At 44.2% G+C, this 23,776-nt stretch overlaps 1 long non-coding RNA gene across 1 annotated transcript in view; it reads right to left on the bottom strand.

Annotated features, from left to right (window-relative positions):
* Window positions 1-204: 204 nt before the first annotated feature.
* LOC124605777 overlaps window positions 205-23,776 on the bottom strand; it is a 36,117-nt gene continuing 12,545 nt past the window's right edge. Inside the window, exon 2 of the long non-coding RNA XR_006978679.1 lies at window positions 205-1,999. This is a non-coding gene — a long non-coding RNA (uncharacterized LOC124605777). The remainder of the gene's footprint in view (window positions 2,000-23,776) is intronic.

The raw sequence follows: 23,776 nt of genomic DNA, 5'->3' as shown, positions 1-23,776 counted from the left end.
CAACAGCCTACAGCAGAATCACAGGCGGATGTACCCTATCTGAAAACATTTATTTGTCTCTGTTTCATTAATCTATTATTTAGTTTCTTATAGGATATGCAGTAATTTTCTGTCACTTTCCCTGCATACTTGTTGTGTGTACCAGAAATATAATGAAGCTGAAAAATGTGGTTCCAAAAATATGAAACAAATTTCAAGACAGTATGAAGATTTTCATTGTTTAAGCTTTATTTGTTATCCCATAAAATACATTATATTGCTTTCTATATCTGTCTTAATATACAATGCTCTATCTATCATTTTACATATTTTTATAAATTTCATTATATACACAAAAATTATAAATAATAGTCTTCTTCTTGTATCTCTGCTATGATGTACTCCTAATGGTTTCCTTTTCCTAGGTGCATTAATTGCCCTAGTCACCTGAAGAGATTTGAAAATTTCACAGTAAAATAAAAGGTAGTGTTCTTTTTCATTCACATCAAGCATAAGTCTTTCGTTACCTGCCACATGTATAGTGATTCATGGAGACTATAGTTAAGTAGCGAATAGCTACCCAGTTGTACTATTGTTGATTCTTCACTTCTAATAAGCCATTCCCAGCAAATATTTTAACTCTCACATAATATACAATTATCTGTTTCCTCACTTTAACTTTTTATAATAGCATTAGTGACACTGGAGAGGGAATTATGTGAGCTGTTTTGGAAAATTACGCTGTAACTCGAATTTAAAATGTAAGAGTAACTGACAAACACTGACAAATTAGAATATTTTTGGTTGACTGTGTTTCATAACGTTTATAAACTGTAGAAACGACATGTAATGCTGTAATCTGCTTTTCATTTTATTTTTCATTTAAAAAACCGAACAGCAGTACATGTTTACATGCTGTCATTTCTACAGTTCTATAACACAGTTCAATTAGTCATAGAATTTCTGTCAGTAACATTACCTCCCAAGGGATGTACTTGGCACATGTTACAAATTCCGCAAAATTACTCTTCATTAGCTAAGCTGAATTCATACCTTCTATTAATGTTCAAGTTAGCACTGTATCCATGTTCTCCTAATAGCAAAGAGGCACAAATTTACACAAATAACAATAGCAATGTTCAGTCAACCCAGTAATTATGTAATAGATTACAGGCAGTTTGGTCACAGAAACAAGATAATTTTTGGTCACTTCATTCCATTGTGAACTGTGTCATACTAACACTCGATCAGATGATGTTGTGGTACTTAAGCCAGAAAATGTATACCAAGAATATCTACTTGTGCAAAAAAAAAAAATCCTTAGACTTAATTCCCATGAATTTTTCAGAAGCACACTGATTCTCCAATGGGAAAAAAAGATTTCCTCAGTAACTTCAAAATATGTAACCTATAAAAAGTAGTATGCAGTTTGCTATCACGTTTGATGGAACTCGTTGATAACACTGAAATTAATTTTCAAATTACACTAAAAACCAGGAATTTCGTATTTGCATGTAGATATTGGTTGCTGCAGTGACGGGATCAACAAAATATTTCGAAAGACATTTCCAACAAATATTAAAATTGGAGTGAATTACAGTGGAGGCAGTGTGCATAATAAGAGAATAAAAGAAGTTAACATAGTAACTTATAACGGAGTCAACAATGATACCTTTTAGTTTTTTTCGTTGAAGAGGGGAAACTTAGATAGCTAACCAAATAAGATTTCAAATTGACTGTACGAGTAAAGCACGGTATTTCTAGGATGTGACGACAACCATTGCTGATGGGTGTACTCGTCCTGGAGAAGTGGCGAGGGAACTGGAGACCGGTCCTGGAGTTCCAGATTAGTCACAGCCTCTACTGTAAGCCACACGGGCAGTGCTAAGGGCGAGGACGGCGAGTGCAGCTGGCGACGTCACAGGTGACGTCAGCAGTCCTGCCGCGGCAGGACGCAGGACGCGCTTTGCGTCACACTGTGCTAACTCTCGGGGCCCATCTCCTCCTCGGTGCACGAACTCTGCAACACACCAAACAGCATCATGAAGCACGGAAAACTGGCACGTCGTAAAGGACTAAGAAACAAACATACACGCAGGACGATTTCTCAAATACCATTTTTAATTGCGTAAATACTTCGGTAGCTGAGGAGGCGACACAGCACCAACCCTATGACTGGAGACTGATCCCCATTGAACTATTTCTGAGAAGAGCTAATTAACACATGACCCAAGATGCAAAATAGAACTGCCCGGGAAAATATTTCATGCTCCTTAAGATAGCCAGCCAACTTACATTATCCGCTCCAGGTGTGGATGGTTTGCGGTGAGATGCCTACCTTAAAGCACACGAAATATTTTTCGGGGCCAGTTCTATTGCGTCCACCCCGTGTGATTAATAATGTTACGTAATGCGAAGTTTATGCAGTACCCTACTTTCAGTTTTTAAAGTCAGCCATATGATCAGAATGCGCAGATATTGCAAACTTTCTCCTTGGATGATGGTGGGTGCAACTGTCAAGCCATTAGTAACCATTCACGAATCTGCATACTTAGACAATTACCGAAATAATTTGTGAAGCAAAGTATGTTAATTTTTTCTGCTTGTTCACACCTATAGCGACAACTTGACTGAGTCCCAATGAAATGAACACTAAATCTAAGTACATGAATATTCTTCTAACATTTCAAAGAGGTAACTTTTCATATGCTCTACAACTGTAAAGATTTCTTCACTTTTTAGCTCTTGCATGAAATACACTGAGTTGACAAAAGCCATGGAATAGCGATATGCACATATGGCGGTAGTATCGCGTGCACAAGCTATAAAAGAACAGTCCATTGGCGGAGCTGTCAGTTGTTGTTAGGTGAGTATTTGGTAAGGTACCCCATGTGATTACGCCCACAACGACGGGAATTGACGGATAACCCGGTGGCCGCGGCCTACGCTTAATAATCCAGAGCAGCCGCGTCTCTACAGAGTTGTTAGTGCTAACAGACAAGCAACACTGCGTGAAATAATGGCAGAAATCAATGTGGGACGTACGATGAAGGTATCCGTCAGGACAGTGGGACAAAATTTCGCTGTGCCAGCAAACGACAGACGCGAGTGTCTGTGCTGACAGCACGGCATAGCGTGCAGCACGTCTCTTGGGCTCGTGATCTTGTCGGGCGGACTCTAGACGACTGGAAAACCGTAGTCTGGTAAGATGAGTCCCGATTTCAATTGGTAAGAGCTGTTGGAAGGATTCGCATCTGGCGTTTATCGTTGCGACGGGATCTTCTGATGAAATTTCAATCACCAATTTTCTCCTCCGATTGCGAAAACATTCTGTTGGCACCCACCTACATAGGGAGCAATGATGATCACGATAAAATAAGAGAAGTCAGGGCTCGCACAGAGAAATGTAAGTGCTCGTTTTTCCCGCGTGCCGTTCGAGAGTGGAACGGTAGATATACAGCATCAAGGTGGTTCATTGAACCCTCTGCCAGGCACTTTATTGTGAATAGCAGAGTAACCACGTAGATGTAGACGTAGATGTAGAGGCCTTCAAGCTATGGAACCAAACTGGGAACAAGATATAGTGCAAGCAGATGGTGTCCCCACAATGGTGTGGGCTGTCTTTAGATGGAATGGACTGGGTCCTTTGATCCAACTGAACCAATCACTGACTGGGAATGGTTATGTTCGGCTACCTGGAGACCATTTGTAGCCATTCATGCACTTCACTTTTGTCTATGACAAACCGTCATGTCCTGGGCCACAACTGTTCGAGGTTGGTCTGAAGAACATTCTGACAATTCGAGCGGATGGTTTGGCTAACCAGATCGAGCGATGTGAACCACGTCGTACATTTATGGTACATAATCGAGAGGTCGGTTGGTGTAGAAAATCCTGCGCATTTATGGAAGGATATGTAGGGAGCATGGCTCGATATTTCTGCAGGGGACTTCGAAGGACTTGTTGACTCCTCGCCACGTCGAGTTGCTGCACTACGGCGGGCAAAAAGAGGTCAGACACCACATTAGAAGGTGTCCCATGGCTTTTGTCACCTCTCCTGGGCACAGGTCAGGTGCTGAAGTGTGCCAGCATGGATGCAAAACAGTCAGTCTATATTCAAAGGCGTAGTCCATTTACTGGTGCAGTTACGACCATGCAGAAAACATCTAGTAACAAAGTAAAGTTCGTGAAATTTTGTAGGAGGACTGTTTGACACAGAGAAAAAACGACGAACACAATATCGTGTACACATACTGAGGTACCTCGTATAAAAGTATCTGCACTTATGCCCGCTACATACTGAATATACCGGGTCTCCGTCTTATCACCCATCAGAGGCATTTTCTATGGTGCGTCGGCTCATATTTCCGGGGCCCTTTCTTTTTTTTTTTTTTTTTTTTTTTTTTTTTTTTTTTTTTTTTTTTTTTTTTTTTTTTTTTTCAGGGAGAAGCTCGAAACGGTCCAGCAGATAATGCTCACCACGTCTTTCTTGCGACGCTCTGTATCGACGGAAGGTGTCGGTTTGTTAGTCTAGTGCGTACTCGTTATTCCGGTATGCATTAACAAGGGCAGTAAAACAAGAAGAATAACCGATACCTCGGCAGTGACATTACGCCCTGGCATGTAATGACTGCTACCACCATACAGCAGCGCTCCTCAGTAGATGCTGGAGAACTGGTTATTATTTGTGTTTTACTGTACTTTGTTAGTACATTCCGATAAAAATGGTTCAAATGGCTCTGAGCACTATGGGACTTAGTATCTGTGGTCATCAGTCCCCTAGAACTTAGAACTACTTAAACCTAACTAACCTAAGGACATCACACACACCCATGCCCGAGGCAGGATTCGAACCTGCGACCGTAGCGGTCACGCAGTTCCAGACTGAAGCGCCTAGAACCGCACGGCCACAGTGGCCGGCTATTCCGATGAAACCAATATCGCACTAGCCTAACATGAGTCCGCTCTATCGAATGGACACTTAAAATTCCGCTTCAAAAATAATTTTGTTTGTTGCGGGAAACAAATCGAAGCTTTCCGTCGATATTGGGAGCCGCAAGAAAGACGTGGTGGGCGGTATTTGTTGAGCCGATTCCAGCTGCACACTGCAAAAATGAAACTGCAGATACGTCCAGAAAAACCGAGGAAATGCGCCCGAAGACCCTTAGGAGGGACACGCACTGTATGTACATACAGGTGACGAAGGCATTAGTTACACTACTGGCCATTAAAATTGCTACACCACGAAGATGACGTGCTACAGACGCGAAATTTAACCGACAGGAATAAGCTCCTGCAAATGATTAGCTTTTCGGAGCATTCACACAAGGTTGGCGCCGGTGGCGACACCTACAACGTGCTGACATGAGGAAAGTTTCCAACCGATTTCTCATACACAGACAGCAGTTGACCGCCGTTGCCTGGTGAAACGTTGTTATGATGCCTCGTTTAAGGATGAGAAAGGCGTACCATCACGTTTCCGACTTTGATAAAGGTCGGATTGTAGCCTATCGCGATTGCGGTTTATCGTATCGTGACATTGCTGCTCGCGTTGGTCGAGATCCAATGACTGTTAGCAGAATATGGAACCCGTGGGTTCAGGAGGGTGATACGGAACGCCGTGCTGGATCCCAACGGCCTCGTATCACTAGCAGTCGAGATGACAGGCATCTTATCCGCATGGCTGTAACGGATCGTGCAGCCACGTCTCGATCCCTGAGTCAACAGATGGGGACGTTTGCAAGACAACAATCATCTGCACGAATAGTTTGACGACGTTTACAGCAGCATGGACTATCAGCTCGGAGATCATGGCTGCGGCAACACTTGACGCTGCATCAGAGACAGGAGCGCCTGCGATGGTGTACTCAACGACGAACGTGGGTGCACGAATGGCAAAACGTCATTTTTTCGGATGAATCCAGGTTCTGTTTACAGCATCATGATGGTCGCATCCGTGTTTGGCGACATCGCGGTGAACGCACATTGGAAGCGTGTATTCGTCATCGCCATACTGGCGTATCACTCGGCATAATGGTATGGGGTGCCATTGGTTACACGTCTCGGTCACCTCTTGTTTGCATTGACGGCACTTTTGAACAGTGGACGGTACATGTCAGATGTGTTACGAACCGAGGCCCTACCCTTCATTCGATCCCTGCGAAACCCTATATTTCAGCAGGATAATGCACGACCGCATGTTGCAGGTCCTATACGGGCCTTTCTGGATACAGAAAATGTTCGACTGCTGCCCTGGCCAGCACATTCTCCAGGTCTCTCACCAATTGAAAACGTCTGGTCAAAGGTGACCGAGCAACTGACTCGTCACAATACGCCAGTCACTACTCTTGATGAACTGTAGTATCGTGTTGAAGCTGCATGGGCAGCTGTACCTGTACACGCCATCCAAGCTCTGTTTGACTCAATGCCTAGGCGTATCAAGGCCGTTATTACGGCCAGAGGTGGTTGTTCTCGGTACTGATTTCTCAGGATCTATGCACCCACATTGCGTGAAAATGTAATCACATGTTGTCAGTTTTAGTATAATATATGTGTCCAATGAATACCCGTTTATCATCCGCATTTCTTCTTGGTATAGCAATTTTCATGGCCAGTAGTGTAATAGTCGGAGGTAGTCCAAAACCTCATTCGACCAAAAATTACGTTCTTCTCTTCCTGATGCACGGCCATCAGAATAAATGCTCCGTCTTTAACAATTTTGACAAAGACGTGACATTAAACACACACCTGCCCTCCCCAGCTGTGTGACCAATCATACGACTGCTGAGCAAATTGCTGTGTTCGTCAGTTATTATTTCTTACCATAACTCGATAAAGGGAAGATCGAACACGTGTGAGCGATTGGACTTTTTTCCTTCAGCAAGACTGCGTGTGAACTACGTATCAACTACTCGCACTAGTTTTTGACTGCAAATTCTCTGCATGTCTGCCCAGCATTGGTACGGTTCACGACTTCCTCCAAGAACGGTATGTATGTTCTGAGAGCGTCACACGGTATACAAATGCCCCGGGGTCGCAAGACTTCCTGCAGAGCGGTTCATGTAAAACAAATGAGCGCAGTGAGAAACCCGGTCGCTGGGGCCAGTGTTCTCTGATTGGACGAGTACGAACGCAGGAAATTCGGTCTGAAGTTTGTACATTGCATGCAATGTGCGGAAATGATATGAATGTGTCGGAAGAATCGATTGTGTGGTAATGCCGGTCAAAAAATATAGAACGTCGTCCAAATGTCGCGTACTTATTGTTAGACGCAGTTTACGGTTTATGGAACCAGACGGTAATTTCATGTTACAAATTTATAAATTCTTAGAAAACCATACCAATCACAATTAATTATTTCATACGTAACTATTTTTATAATATATGTTTACAATAAATTTTGAAGATTTAACGTAAAAATCTTAAATTTAAATCTACCCAGGTTTGCTAAATGTTTATCAATTAATGTCTTTAACAAAGATGTAAACGTCTTTGCTTCTAATGGGATCTTTGTACTTTCTCATCGTGAACAGTTGACACGGATTAGTGGAGCAATGGAGACAAGTCGTGTTTCGTTATGTCCTAAAAAAGCAGACAATGTAGTTGCAGTTGACAGCTCACGGAAGCGAATGAATCTTCCGTTTTATTATTTCGATGTTTGAAGACTTAAAATATAAACAATAAAAGTGTACATATGTATTTGGTTTCTTAGATATTCACGACACTTCCAGAATTCTAGTATCAGTGAGTGTTCTTCGAGCAAACAAAACTTGCGGATTTCCGTACCTGTGTAAGAAGACAACGGAGCAAACTTCAAGACATTCAGTTACGTGAATATTAAATTTTAGTAAAGTAAGTATACTCATTAGTTCAGATCCATTCACAGTCGCTACAAACGACCGTTCCACGGACAAGTCGTTGAATAACCAGTACTGAATCTGTACATTAAAACACAGTTGACAGTTTCTGAAGGTTTGCTAGCCCTTCCAGACAAAACCCCTTTCCAATCTGTAATTAATTATTTACTCGCACAAATAGTCTTCAAAAATTGGTTCGTTTACGTAGTTTGATTTTAAAACAATCGGAAACTACCGATATCAGAGTTTTTATTTACTTTGGGTTCCACAGCCATTAGGCGTGAAACCCATTATCCGCACGGAGCTGAGAGATTTTGTTGAAATAAAATAATTATCAATATCCGCTACTGGCCTGTTCGGGCTTTTAAACCGAATTTTCACCAAAATCTGTAGTTTCTCGTTGCTCGACTGGTAACAGTTCCGAGGACATTTCACACCAAGGGATTTGACGAGGGAAGAAAGTGAGATCGGAAGTGAGTGACGGAGGTCGTAATTAGTAGGCCTCCCATCTTCCCCTACAGCCCACCCTGTCTCTCTCTAAACATGCCTTCTATGACTAGCTTGCCCCACTATAGAGTTCAATGCTGTTTTTCCTTGTCTTCTTTCTTTTAAATACTTAATTTTTTAAATTAAAGTCCTTTATGCTTAAAATGGAAAAGGGGTAGAGGTCGTTCCTCTTTCGGGATTCAGATATTCATTCTGGTTCGGCAAATATCATTAGCACCCCAAGGGCATCGTCGGTTCTCGTCGAAATTCAACCTGTATTCCTCGTCAGTAAACAGAATATCAAAACCTTTTGTAACTGTTGAACGAATTTTCTGCTACACCTTTGTCGCATGACCCAATGTTGCAGTTGCAGTTAGGACTGAAAGTTCAGTACGCCTGGAATGACTGTGGTTATCGAGTAGTGAGTGAAATACGCAACGACCGATATCTGCTGCCTGGGAACACGAGCCAATCTGCCTAAAACCGAAGTTGAAATCTACGGTGATGGGCCAGGTTCTGGTAATTAAAGCTAATTTTTTCATCGTCCACGACCAAAATACATTCTGATCAGAACAAACGAACCTATGTGCGAGGGTATCCTGTAATCGACACTATCTGCTGAGAAGTTCTGGTGATAAACTGACGTTGCGTAGCTTTTGTAGGAGCATTCCCCTAGATTACATCCAACCAAGTGCAATTGGCGTCTGACAGCAGAAATTTTTGTTGAACATTACACAATCTACATTTACATCTGCGTGACTGCTCTGGAGTTCACACCCAAGTGCCTGGCAGAGGGTTCTTCGAAACAGACTATTTCTCTACCATTCCACTCTCTAGCTACGCGTGGGAAAAATGAACACTTAAATCTTCCCGTATGAGCTCTGGCTCCTTTATTTTATTGCGATAGTCATTTCTCCCAATATAGGATGGCGACGACAAAATATTTTCGCATTCAAAGGTGAAAGTTGGTGATTGAAATTTCGTGAGAAGTTCTCCCTGCAACGAAAAATGCCTTTGTTTTAATGATTGCCACCAGACAGTGGACGACGAGTTGCCATTCTTCGGCCTTTTCGATGTCCTCCATCAATACCATCTGGTAAGGATCCCATACGGCACAGCAATGCTCTATCAGAAGACGGACAACCGAAGTGTAGGCAGTCTCTTTAGTAGACCTGTTGCATTTTCTAAGTGACCCGCCAATAAAACTCATTCTTCAGTTTGCCTATAGGACAGAATTATCTACGTGATCGTTCCAACTTAAATCGTCCGTAATTGTGAAGTGAACTGGCAGCCTTTAGATTCGTGTGACTTATCATGTAACCGAAATTTAACGGAATTCTTCTAGTACTCATGTGGATGATCTCACCCTTTCCCTTATTCAGAGACAACTACTAATTTTCGCACCATACACATATTGTGCCTAAGTGATTTTGGAATTCGTTTTGATCTCTTGATGACCTCACTAGAACGTAAATTGCAGCATCATCCGCAAGTAATCTAAGAAGGCTGCTCATACTGTCTGCTAACCCGTTTATGTGGATTAGGAAGGTAAAACGGTCTATACCACGGCTTTTGGGAACGCCAGATATCACTTCTGTTTTACTCGAAAAGTTTCCGTCTATTACCTTTCTGACAGGGAATCACGAGTCCAGTCGCACAACTGAAGCGACACTCCAGTAGCATGCAGTCTGATTATAGATTTGTTTGTGAGGAACGGTATCAAAAGCGTCATGTAAACCGAGAAATATACACACATCAAAGAAAGTTTTGCATCACCCCAGTTCGCAGAACTCCTGAAGATAGACATTGACTGTGGATATTGTATCGCAGACATAGTCCCTTTGGCTGTTCAGAGATGTCACTAAACCCGCCCAAAGACGTAAACAACCATGCATGAGCAACGACTATTAGACGGAAGGGGTTCGACAGCCGATCAGATCAAGTCATTCCACCAGGAAGGAGGTACACGGCTAGCGTTGTCTGTAGTTCAACCATGCATAGACGGTCACTACCGCGGTTCGATCGCGTCTGCGTTGTTACTTCGTGCCAGGAACGGCTCTCAACAAGGGCTGTTTCCAGGCGTCTCGGAGTGAACCAAAGCGATGTTGTTCGGGCATGGAGAAGAAGATACAGAGAGGCAGGAACTGTCGATGACATGCCTCTCTCAGGCCGCCCAAGGGCTAGTACTGCAGTGGATGACCGCTACCTACTGATTATGGCTCGGAGGAACCCTGACAGCAACGCCACCATGTTGAATAATGCTTTTCGTGCAGTCACAGGTCGTCGTGTTACGACTCAAACTGTGCGCAATAGGCTGCATGATGCGCAACTTCTCTCCCGACGTCCATGGCGAGATCCATCTTTTCAAACACGACACGGTGCAGCGCGGTACAGATGGCCCAACAACATGCCGAACGGACCGCTCAGGATTGCCATCACGTTTTCTTCACCGATGAGTGTCGCATATGCCTTCATCCAGACAATCGCCGGAGACATGTTTGGAGGCAACCCGGTCAGGCTGAACGCCTTAATCACACTGTCCAGCGAGTGCAGCAAGGTGGAGGTTCCCTGCTGTTTCGGTGTGGCATTATGTGGGGCCGACGTACGCCCCTGGTGATCACAGGAAGGTGCCGTAACGGCTGTACGATACGTGAATGCTATCCTCCGACCGATAGTACAACCATATCGGCAGCATATTCGCGAGGCATTCGTCTTCATGGACGACAGTTCGCGCCCCTATCGTGCACATCTTGTGAATGACTTCGTTCGGAATAACGACATCGCTTGACTAGAGTGGCCAGCATGTTCTCCAGACATGAACCCTATCGAACATGCCTGGGATAGATTGAAAAGGGCTGTTTATGGACGACGTCACCCACTAACCAACCACTCCGAGGGATCTACGCCGAATCGCTGTTGTGGAGTGGGACAATCTGGACTAACAGTGCCTTGATGAACTTGTGGATAGTACGCCACGACGAATACAGTTACGCATAAATGCAAGAGGACGTGCTACTGGGTATTAGAGGTACCGGTGTGTACAGCAATCTGGACCACCACCTCTGGAGGTCTCGCTGTATGGTGGTAAAACATGCAATGTGTGGTTTTCATGAGCAATAAAAAGGGCGGAAATTATGTTTATTTTGAACACTATACCAATTTTCTGTACAGATTCCGTAGCTCTCGGAACCGAGGTGATGCAAAACTTTTTTTGATATGTATTTATCAACTGGAGATTCCCTGTCGACAGCAGTCATTACACCTTGCGAATATTGAGCTAGTTGTGATTCACAATAACGATATTTTCTGAAACCTTGTTGGCTATTTGTCAATAGATCATTTTCCTCACGGTAATTCATAATATTCGAAGACAGTATATGTGACAAAATACTACCGCATATCGACGTAAGTGATATGGGACTGTAGTTCAGCGGATTACCCTCATTTCCTTTCTTAAGCATTGGTGTAACCTGTGCATTTTTCCAGGCATTAATTACGGATCTTTCATTGATCGAGCGGTTGTATAGGATTGACAAGTACGGGAATATTTTATCATACTCTGAAAAGAAGCTAACGGGTACAGGGGAAGGTGGGGTGGCCACTCCAAGGGAAATTTGATTTTCACCAAACCATGGTTACTGATAGAACCTTACCGCTAATCTACGTATTATTAGGTATCGCACGAAACTGGTTTACTTCAAAAAGAAAATAATATATAAGAGGTATATGCATTTGTCTAAAGGCTTATTATGGTGTCCATTTTTCCCTAGGTAGGCAACAGCATCCCATATTTATTGTTCTGATTTTAGGATATATTTTTAGACTCTTGATGCCTACTGTTTGAAGCAAAACCAAGCGGCTGGAGCACACTCTCTATGTGTGAATTCATAAGGAACCAAACTGCTGAGGTGATCGGTCTCTGGACTTTACGCACTACTAAACTAACTTGTGCTAAGAACAACACACACACACACACACACCCATGCCCGAGGAAGGACTCGAACATCCGGCGGAAGGAGCAGCGCAATCCGTGGCATTGCGCCTCAAACCGACGGCCTCTCCGCGCGGCTGGAGTAGACTCTTCTCAAACGTTTTCTATTACGCCAAATTTAGCGTAACAGATATGGTTTTAAATAACATAATGTAATTATTTCAAAAGCGTTACAAAAGTATAAAATGACGGATGATACCTTTGTGCATCAAAGAGTTTAGATGTCAATACGAGTGATGTATGGAAGTAACTGTGGTGTCACCGCCAGACACCACACTTGCTAGGTGGTAGCCTTTAAATCGGCCGCGGTCCGTTAGTATACGTCGGACCCGCGTGTCGCCACTACTAGTGATTGCAGACCGAGCGCCGCCACACGGCAGGTCTAGAGAGACTTCCTAGCACTCGCCCCAGTTGTACAACCGACTTTGCTAGCGATGGTTCTCTGACAAAATACGTCCTCATTTGCCGAGACGATAGTTAGCATAGCCTTCAGCTACGTCATTTGCTACGACCTAGCAAGGCGCCATTATCAGTTGCTATTAATATTGTGTATTATGTAACGGCAAGACCGACGTTCACCATTAATGGATTAAAGTTAAGTATTCCACCAGCTACGTCCGTTTTTCTAAATTCTAATTTCCTTGTCCTGTTCCAGACCTCACGCCAGCCTGCGTGAGCTAAAACGCGTGCCTTTCGGCTTCCTCTCGTAACCTGGTGTTGGCTATCCTGCCAACCCACAACAGTAACTAACTGTTATTGCTTACATACCTTTGCTACTTTTCTCCGAAGAGTAACGTGGCCACTTTACCCATCGGACACCATCTACATCTATATCCATACTCCGCAAGCCATCTGACGGTGTGTAGCGGAGGGTACTTTGAGTACCTCTATCGGTTCTCCCTTCTATTCCCGTCCCGTATTGTTCGCGGAAAGAAAGACTGTCGGTATGCCTCTGTGTGGGCTCTAATCTCTGTGATTTTATCCTGATGGCCTCTTCGCGAGATATACGTAGGAGGGAGCAATATACTACTTGAATCCTCGGTGAAGGTATGTTCTCGAAACTTCAACAAAAGCCCGTACCGAGGTACTGAGTGTCTCTCTTGCAGAGTCTTCCACTGGAGTTTATCTATCATCTCCGTAACGCTTTCGCGATTACTAAATCATCCTGTAACGAAGCGCGCTGCTTTCCGTTGGATCTTCTGGTTAAAAAATGGTTCAAATGGCTCTGAGAACTATGGGACTTAGCTTCTGAGGTCATCAGTCCCCTAGAACTTAGAACTACTTAAACCTAACTAACCTAAGGACATCACACACATCCCTGCCCGAGGCAGGATTCGAACCTGCGACCGTAGCGGTCGCGCGGTTCCAGACTGTAGCGCCTAGAACTGCTGGGCCACCACGGCAGGCTGGATCTTCTGATGTGAAGTGCTGTCGGCAATAGCAGTTTCCAGAAGAAATTATCAAAACGGGAGCAATAACAAGGAGCTACTTTTAGAGACCAAAAGACGTTGTTCCAATATTGGTACGGTAAAAAGTTATTACTCTACGTACATGTGATGTACACAACAAGAATAATGTAAGTGACTTACGTAAGACGACTGAAAATAAGAAAATTTTGTACTAAAAAAAATAGCGGAACATGCTTCCTCCTCCAGACTCACTGGAAATAACTAAGGTGCATATTAAAACTAGTTTGTCCACTGCTCGGCAGGCAGCAGCACTGTTCAGGACAAAAAAATTTTGCAGTGTCCACTTTTCCCGGCCTGGCTACTTTGCCTTACCTTCCCCTACTATCTGGAGGGAAAGCTTGCCTTTATTACGTAATTTAAGCTAGTTCGCTATACAGATGCTATTTACTTCTGCAGTGTTCGTGTTAGCAGCTGTCCTTGGTTCGAATTGTGGAGCATTTACTTCGTCTTCTTTGGTGAAGGAGTCTGCCGATGGGTAACCCCTGTAAAGAGAGTGTACCGGTGAATGGTGAAACGCTTGTTGGTACAAAAAAAGGCTGTGGAACCTGTGTTAACTTGGTTACGGAATTATCGTGAAAGACCGGCAGTACTTACATGTCTTTTATAAAATAATAAATATGCGAAAAGGGCATTAGACACAAAGATATTTAAGATAAAGAAAACTGTGATGGCGAGCCACTAAGGGCTGCTCGTTACTTGCGTGGTTCAGGTTGCAAAACGGACTGTATTAAAAAATAGCGGAACAAGCTTCCTCCACCAGACTCACTAGAGACAACTAAGGTGCATGTTAGAACTAGTTTGTCCACTTCCCGGCAGGCAGCAGCACTGTTCAGGACAAAAAAGTATGCAGTGTCCACTTTTCCCGACCTGGCTACTTTGCCTTGCCTTCCCCTACTATCTGGAGGGAAGGACTTGCCTTTATTACGTAATTTAAGCTACTTCGCTAAACAGATGGTATTTACTCCTGCGGTGTTCTTGGTTCGAATTGTGGAGCCTGCCGATGGGTAACTCCTGCAAAGCGAATGTACCGGTGAATGGTGAAATGCTTGTTGGTAAAAAGGCTGTGGAACCCGTGTTAACTTGGTTACGTAAGCAGATTGGAGTATGAAGTGAACGTGTGAAGACAGGGCAGTGACCAGGTGCGCAGAGCGAGACGGAAGGCGACCGCTCTCTGCAGAGGCGGTGTGAAGTGCTGTCGGTCTATAGCGGTCGCGGAAGTGCGAGCCACCGGATGGCCGGGTCGCGGCCCCAACAGGTGTCCGCTCCCACACACACAGGCGCACCACGGCCGCTCGCTTTACAGTACAACTGCACAAGGCAGTGCTCCGCCAAGGCGTCAAGAACGCGTCCCGCCACACTTTACACTGCCATATGGCGACTTCGATAACGAGAGACGTCACTGTCTGTTGGAAGCCCGAAAGCAGCACAGTACTGGGCCATCCGAATCTCCGAGTGGCACTTTAAAAGTGCAGTTTGTTTTGTACCGATTTTGTACGCCGACACAACATTTCCCGTCAGTTTGACACAACAAACCGTACTAAAAATGGCACGTTTTGGAGAGATCTTCAATGCAGTGTGTCAATGAAATTGAATATTTTCGTAGTACGCAAGTATAAATACGAAAACCACCGAACTAGCTTTCCAAACACAGTAATCAGTATGGCGGCTGCTCCGATTGGTTCTGTCAGCCAGTCACAGCCTTGGTCACGTGACCATGATATCCAGTCATAGCACAGGAAACGTGACTCATGTTGCTGTTAGTTTGAGACATAATAAAACTAAAACTCCTCCTGAACAGGACATGAAGGCCGAACGATACCGACCGGCCGCCGTGTCATCCTCAGCCCACAGGCGTCACTGGATGCGGATATGGAGGGTCATGTGTTCAGCACACCGCTCTCGCGGCCGTATGTCAGTTTCCGAGACCGGAGCCGCTAATTTTCAATCAAGTAGCTCCTCAGTTTGCCTCACGAGGGCTGAGTGCACCCCGCTTGCCAACAGCGCTCGGCAGACCGGATGGTCACCCTCCAAGTGCTAGCGCAGCCCGACACCGATTAATTTCGGTGATGGCTGGAACCGGTGTTACCAAAGAGGCAAGAGGCCGTTGGCACTTGAGACATAATAGCACGCCACAAATTAAATTAATAATCTTGGTTGTCCTTCTGAATCTAAAACTCACGAGGTGTCGTAGCTAAACAAAATTGTTAATTTTGCGCTGGCCTGCTGCAAGATGCAAATTTTTGTCGATGTTTTAACGATGTACTTACTATAGGATCAAATATGTGTTACGCCAGCTGAAGATGGGTGAAAGCCCGAAACGCATATTAGCATAAATAAAAATACATAAAAATGTGACTGGTTGCTGTATTGCTGAAGTCGCAGCCACGGAGCTCAACAACCAGTAACATGATTAAACTATAGGTTTTGCACCTATGTAGTATATTTTCACTGTGTTAGTTTTCGCTGTTAACTATGATACACTCTGTGTAGGAGATAAACCTTAAAATGGGAACATACAACACAATATTAAAAGTGAGCAATGGAAAACTCTGTGTAGAAGACTTGGGAGTTGCAGAAAGTGTACCAAAAATAGAAATCATGGTATGCTTAATCTAAATTACTAATTTTTACAATAATAAGTTCATAAATGTAATCTTCATATAATCAGTACGAATTAAACTTAGCATATATGCTGAGATATCGCTTTTTACGTAGTAAACACAACGGTTGGATTAAAAAATATATACAGAATTAAAGGACCACTTTCTCGAAACCTCGTAATTCACACTCTTTGCGGTGCTTAAGTTTGAAATTTGGCTCAAAGGTGCGTACAGCCTTCCTCTGTAATGATGCAAAAGCATAGCGCCCTGCAATATCATCCCCGGGCTCGACAACGCCTCAAGCGGCAAGGTGTCCACACATACGGAAAACGGCCACAGATCAGAATTTCACGTGGCGTGTAAAATGCGTTAATGCTGCCACAGTGGCGCCTACCCTCACCACAACTCTGACCAACGCTGCTGTGGACGTGTCGAACGATCGAAACGTCTCACACTTCCTTTTGTCCACGTTTCACGTCTTCTTCTGAAGCCTGTGCGATGGAGGTCAGATCCGTAACGTTCAGTGTTGAAACCACGCGATTTTCTTGTGAGCCACCTAGGAAAACTTTCCAGTCGCACCACCACTCAGATTAGGCACGAAAAGGCTGCAGTGCGCTGTATAAATGGCGTCAGTGAAATCACCCCTTCTGCTGGGGCGTTCATTCCCACAAATTTCGCTGTCGAAAACGACAGTTTGCAGTGCGACGAGCAACCTTTGATACTGCCGTAAAAAGAAGAGATGAAATGTGGGCAAGAGAGGGTGTGACGATCGGAAAGTCCACGGGGGCACTGGGCACAACTGTGGTGATATTTGTTGTCAGCATGATATTTTTAAACCACCTTATACGTCACGTGAACTTTTGATCTGTGCCTTTTTTCCACATCTGTCTACACCTTGCTGTCTGGAGTTTCGTCAACCCCGAGGCTGAAGTCACAGGCTCCACGCTTTTGAATCATTACAGAGGAATGTAGACAGTAGATGGTTGGAGAGACAACATCGCGTTTACACGTAGGTAGTTATAGATGTCAGCCACTGATGCATCGTGTTAACCCCAATAGCGTCAACTAAGGCCTGAAGATGGTTCACTGAAGCTCCTAAAGTGGCAGCCATACAATAAATGACATCATAAGGACGGTTGTAGGTGTTTTATTTTCTTACAGAAGTGAACGACCGAAGTCCTCCAGGTCTCCAATCACAAGCAAGGATATTCAAAATTAGAGAGGAAAGTTGTACTCACCTCTGAGCCAAATTTAAAACTTAAGGGTCGTTGTTGTTGTTGTTGTGGTCTTCAGTCCTGAGACTGCAGCTCTCCATGCTACTCTATCCTGTGCAAGCTTCTTCATCTCCCAGTACTTACTGCAACCTACATCCTTCTGAATATGCTTAGTGTATTCATCTCTTGATCTCCGTCACCGATTTTATCCCTCCACGCTGCCCTCCAATACGAAATTGGTGATCCCTTGATGCCTCAGAATATGTCCTACCAACCCATCCCTTCTTCTAGTCAAGTTGTGCCACAAATTCCTCCCCAATTCTATTCGATACCTCGTCATTAGTTATGTGATCTAGCCATCTAATCTTCAGCATTCTTCTGTAGCACCACATTTCGAAAGCTTCTATTCTCTTCTTGTCCAAACTATTTATCGTCCATGTTTCACTTCCATACATGGCTACACTCCATACAGATACTTTCAGAAACGACTTCCTGACACTTGAATCTATACTCGATGTTATCAAATTTCTCTTCTTCAGGAACGCTTTCCTTGCCATTGCCAGCCTACATTTTATATCTTCTCTGCTTCGACCAGCATCAGTTATTTTGCTCCCCAAATAGCTAAACTTCTTTACTACTTAAAGTGTCTCATTTCCTAATGTAATGCCCTCAGCATCATCCGACTTAATTCGACTACATTCCATTATCCTCATTTTGCTTAGAGGGTTGGAATTACGAGGTTTCGAAGAGTCATCATTTAATACTGTTACGCAGTGTAGTGTTCCAGCACATGAATCTGTCACTTGTGCATTATTTAAAACAGGTGCAAATTATATCATACATGCTTTGTGTTCTATGATACTATAACATTCTGACGTCAGTGATTTAAGTCTAGGGCCACAAGTGTCAGAAGTAAGCTAAATATGTGTAGGCTATCTGTCACTGAACGTCCATCACTAGTTACAATAACAGGTGTGCACAAGACTGCAACTCGGCAGTGGAAGTTAAGGTCGAAACGCAGCTCTCCAGTTCCGCACTCCAGAGAACGCAAGCGCTCTGCCCCTTTATTTCATTTTCTTACCTGCCTTCAGAACTCCTCCCTTCCACGCCCATCCGGTAAACTCGCCGTAAATTATATCCTCGCCGCCGAACCTAATTGCTATTGGAAAACACTACAATCGGCGTCCGTGCACCAAATTAGAGCGCCGCTGCGCGGCCTTTATCGGCGTATTTAGGAGGGGGCGGTAATCGCAAAACAAACGCCGACCTGCGGTCTGACTGCTGCGTTCCGGGCCGGCCGGCCGATAGAATCTGCGCGGCCTGCTTCTTCCCGCGGCGTTTTTTTCGCCTCGACCACAATCGGGGCGTGACCGGAACGGGTTTTTTGCCTCCAAGAAGGAGCCGGCAGGTTGGCGGCCGCCGCTGCAGCTTCCAGATACTGTGTAGACCACCTGTGTCCTTAGTGCCAGCCGCTGGACCCACGTCTTCGTCTATGAGGTGTGTTCGGTCTTCAATATAATGTAATAATATACCTTTAGACATACTCGTAATTTTGATGGTCCTCGAGATAGTCTCCTTTCGATGCGATGCACTTGTCCCAGTGTTTCTGCCAGTCTGCAAACAGATGCTGGAAACCATTGTTTGGAAGGCCCTTCAGAATCGCTTCCGGAGCCTTCACTTCTGCTTCTGATGATGGAAAATGCTTCCCACTTAGGTCTTTCTTCATATTAGAGAAGAAACTCAAGTGGCGCTGAATGCAGACCATAGAGAAAGTGAGGGATACACTTTTCATTGATTTTTGCGATATGGGGCCGTGCATTATCGTGGTGGAGTCTTCTCCAGCCCGTTTCTTGGATACGAGCTCTTTTGGGCCTGATATGGAGCTGCAAAGTTTTCAGGGATCATTGCAACATTGTCCAGTTATTAATGTGTGTGGAGGTGATAAAATGTTCCTTTAACATAAAAAAGAAGAGATGACTGTAAGTTTCCCAGCAGAAGCAACTACGTTCGTTTTATCGGGGGTTGGTGATAGAGAACTTCACAATGAGCTTTTCTGTTTGCTCTCAAAATCAAAATACTGTAGGCAGGTTTCATCAGTAGTAGCTGCTATCTTCGAAGCGAACACCGTATCTTTGTCTAATGTCATTTTCAACTGCAGGTAGACCCGCATCTTCGGGCTGTGCTGCAGGGAAGTACAGACTCTCCATAGGGCTTCTGCCAGGTAGCGAAGGCCTCAGCTGAAGGTTCGTCGAGACGAAAGCAAAATTTGAAAGCCGCATATTGTTCGTCATGTGTCACATACTCCAACATGTCTCAGCTTGCCCACCTCTTACAGGAGGGTGACAGGAGTGTCAACAGTGAAACGAGGAGCGCCAACAATGAAATCAGTACGGCGTGTTTGTTACACATTAAGCTAACAGAACATTACAAGATTAAAATCCTAGTACAAGAAATTATGACCATGAAGAAATTATAATGATTCTTTATTGAACAGCCATACATAAGCTCAATGGGCAAAATACTTATCGTCTTATGAGGGTAGCAGCCAAAATGCTCATATTGGAGGTGTGAAGATGCTGAGAAAATGGTACCGGGAGACCATGTATCCATCCAGCAATGGCGAAAGTAATGGCCGTGAAGTGGTGTCTATATGGCAGGAGGTTGTACAGAATCACTGCAAAAGATGGTCGATGTGAGACGTGGCGGAATCGCAAGTAGGAGCTGTCGTGTTCGTGGCCACACCGTGGAACAGGTCGACCATTTCGTTGTTGTATTAACGTGGATCGTCCAATGTGTCTGCAGGGAATACAGCATGAGAACAATGGTCGTACAAAAGATCCTAACCAACAGGGACAGGGAGAAGTTTGGTGCCTTCTCAAAGACAATCGGTTTCAAACCCGACAGGAATTCCTACCGTTACTCAATGTAGGCACATGTCAGAGGCCCTCGAGCGAAAATAGTGAAGAGTACTGTGTGTAACGAACACCTCCAGCTGAGAACCTCGCAGAAGTCATCAGTGAAAGTTTATCAATACAGGAAAAGAATCGAGACGAAATAGTGAAAACTAACGCCTTATTGCCTTTCTAGCAGAAGGAACTGTTTTACACGTTACAAAAATTTTACCCAGGTGCCGCGGTGGTCTCGCGGTTCTAGGCGCGCAGTCCGGAACCGTGGGACTGCTGCAGTCGCAGGTTCGAATCCTGCCTCGGGCATGGATGTATGTGATGTCCTTAGGTTAGTTAGGTTTAAGTAGTTCTAAGTTATAGGGGACTGATGACCACAGCTGTTAAGTCCCATAGTGCTCAGAGCCATTTGAATCATTTTTTTACCCAGGTGTTTGAACAAAAATCTTGAATAATTAAAGATTATGTTTGCCATCTTAATATGAGACTGCTTCTATCGCCACAGCCAGTATTCAATTCCATGGTTAGTAAGACCTGCCATTGTCAAAGAAATTAAGTGAATGCTTCCGCAGGGTGTCATCGATCCTTCAGATAATCCTTACTGTAGACTGCTGCTGGTAATTGCCAAGTCGGGAGGGAGTGTACGACTTGTATTAGACGACAGAGAAACTAACAAGGTCATTGCTTCAGTGTGTACTGGGTTGTGTACCAAAATTTCCAAATGTGAAATACATAACCATTGTAGATCTCCTATTATCTTACTGGCAAAATTCTGTTGAAAACAGAATCATCATCCATTCGGAAGTTATCGTTTCACTGTCTTAGCGTAAAACTTAATGTAAATTTATATTAGCCTGGGCTACTTTATTGAGATCGGAAATTCGGAAACTAATGACTTTGTAAATGATCTGTTAATAGTATCACAAACATGGCAGCATGACATCACTGTTTATCTAAAGTGTTAGAATGATTCACGAACCTGGAGTTACAGGACACAAGAAATCGAAATTTAGACTACCACAGACAAACTTTTGGGGTATCTAATATCTTCATCTAGCGTACTATCGGAGAGCAAGAAGACAAATACTGTTAATAATGCACCAGCACCAAGAACCGAGAAATATTAAAAGGATTCCTTGGTTTTCTTCTTGACCAGCGGCACCTAAAGTTCCACATGTTCAGTGGGCCAAACAGCACAGAAACTGACTGTAGGTATGTAGCACAGTCAGACGAGTCGAGATTTTGACTCTTTTGAATGATCAAAGGCGTCAACTGCAACGATGACCCAGTGAACCATTTAACCTGGAGTGTGTAGAGAGTAGGGTTCTGGCTAGAAGTGGTTCTGTGATGTTTTGCGACGTTTTTAAGTACCATGACGTGGATCAGGTTTGATCTTGAACCAGGATGTCTATTTCATCATTCTCAGCCCATTGTTGTAAAAATTCTTAATGAGTACCGGTACGTTATCGGCACTGCCGTCTTCCAGAATGATAACGGCTTTGTTCACAGGGCTGCATGGATGTGTTCATGGTTTGATGAACACTCAGGCGTTCAATCGAAGATTGACTGGTCCACCAAGTCCCCTGACCTTAATCCAGTAAAAAATGTCGAAGACAATTTGGAACAGTGCATGATGTATGTAGTGACTTGGCAAGACAGCCAAGTCACTATGAGAGGAAGCCGAAAGGCACGCGTTTAAGCTCACGCAGGCTGGCGTGAGGTCTGGAACAGGTAAAGTAATTGAGACTAGCAAATAAAGTACGAATCTGCTGGAATACTTAACTTAAATCCATAGGTGGTGAACATAGCTCTTGACGGTACGTGCATCACAAGATAAATAGCAAATGATAATGGCGCCTTGCTGGGTCGTTGCTAATGACGTAGCTGAAGGCTATGCTAACTATCGTCTCGCCATTGAGAGCGTAATTTGTCAGTGAACCATCGCTAGCAAAGTCGGCTGTACAACTGGGGCGAGTGCTAGGAAGTCTCTCTAGACCTGCCGTGTGGCGGCGCTCGGTCTGCAATCACTGCCAGTGGCGACACGCGGGTCCGACGTATACTAACGGACCGCGGCCGATTTAAAGGCTACCACCTAGCAAGTGTGGTGTCTGGCGATGACACCACATTGTACGTACCTGTAACGAAGTAACGTACTGTGTGAAGAAGGTGCATACATATAGAGTTAGATCTTGATAAGACTTGCTTTTAATGTTCAGAAATGTAAAACTGTGCACTTCACATAATACAAAAACGTACTATCCTATGACTACTATATTTTTGAGTCAATCGTTAGAATCAATCAACTTCCACCAACACCTTCTTGTAACAGTTTGCGTGAACATGAAATGGAGTGGTAACATAGTCTCAGTCATAGGTACAGCAGGTGGCAGGAAACGGAGAGGGGGAAACCCACCACGTACCAAGAGGCCTACTGTGCTTAACGTGCACACCCGATGGGGGACAGTTCACCATCAACAGACACTGCGGAGAAGTTCCGATACAGTTCTGGACGTCGGCTCAAAGCATGATGATCATTAACGTCACGTCATCAGTTCTCCTCCCCTTGCTGGCCAGATAGAGCCTGTCGAAATTTCCTTAACCGACAGGATTGGAACAGGATACTTCCGTGCCGAGCGCGACCGCATAAGCGTGCGTTAACGACCTTGGATACAGAGGTGTGTTTGCAACAGTAGCAAACACAAACAACTAGTTTGAATAGTAATGAATGGAAACACGAATATCAGAAACATGACCAAATTTTCTTACATGCAGATATTGCATTCTAAATTGAAAATAAAGCTCGCAGTTTATATTTGAGTAGCGTGCAATCACTGGCAGTGAAAGACTGGCAACGTTGCAGTCGCGATGGAGCCGAGAGATGACAGATAATTACGAGCTTTCCTTGATGATTTACGGTTTGGGTCTTTCTCGCGTAATGTTTCGTCTTCTGCTGCAAGGACCATCATCACAGGCCATGGAGATGAGTGTTTATGAAGTGTCCGACGTTAACTGCCTCGAAGAACGTGACGATGTCTCTTGCAGCAAGAGTTGGCAGAAAATTATGCTTTTCAGAGCATCATCAAAGAGGTAAACACCAGTCATTAACACCTGTTCGTGAGAGTACAACAAACCTCTTGCCGCCACCCATCTCCCTTTCTCTCCCCATCCCACACCGTCGTATCTCGTAGTTCCTGCCCCTCTTTTCGTCCTGTCTCTTACGATTCATAGCACACCACGTTTGCTATTCTTTGTGTCACACACTAAACAAAACGTGGGTA

Source organism: Schistocerca americana, chromosome 3, assembly GCF_021461395.2.
Source record: "Schistocerca americana isolate TAMUIC-IGC-003095 chromosome 3, iqSchAmer2.1, whole genome shotgun sequence".
NCBI lineage: Eukaryota > Metazoa > Arthropoda > Insecta > Orthoptera > Acrididae > Schistocerca > Schistocerca americana.
Note: the sequence above shows the minus strand (reverse complement) of the source record. Positions and strands in the feature narration are given on the sequence as shown.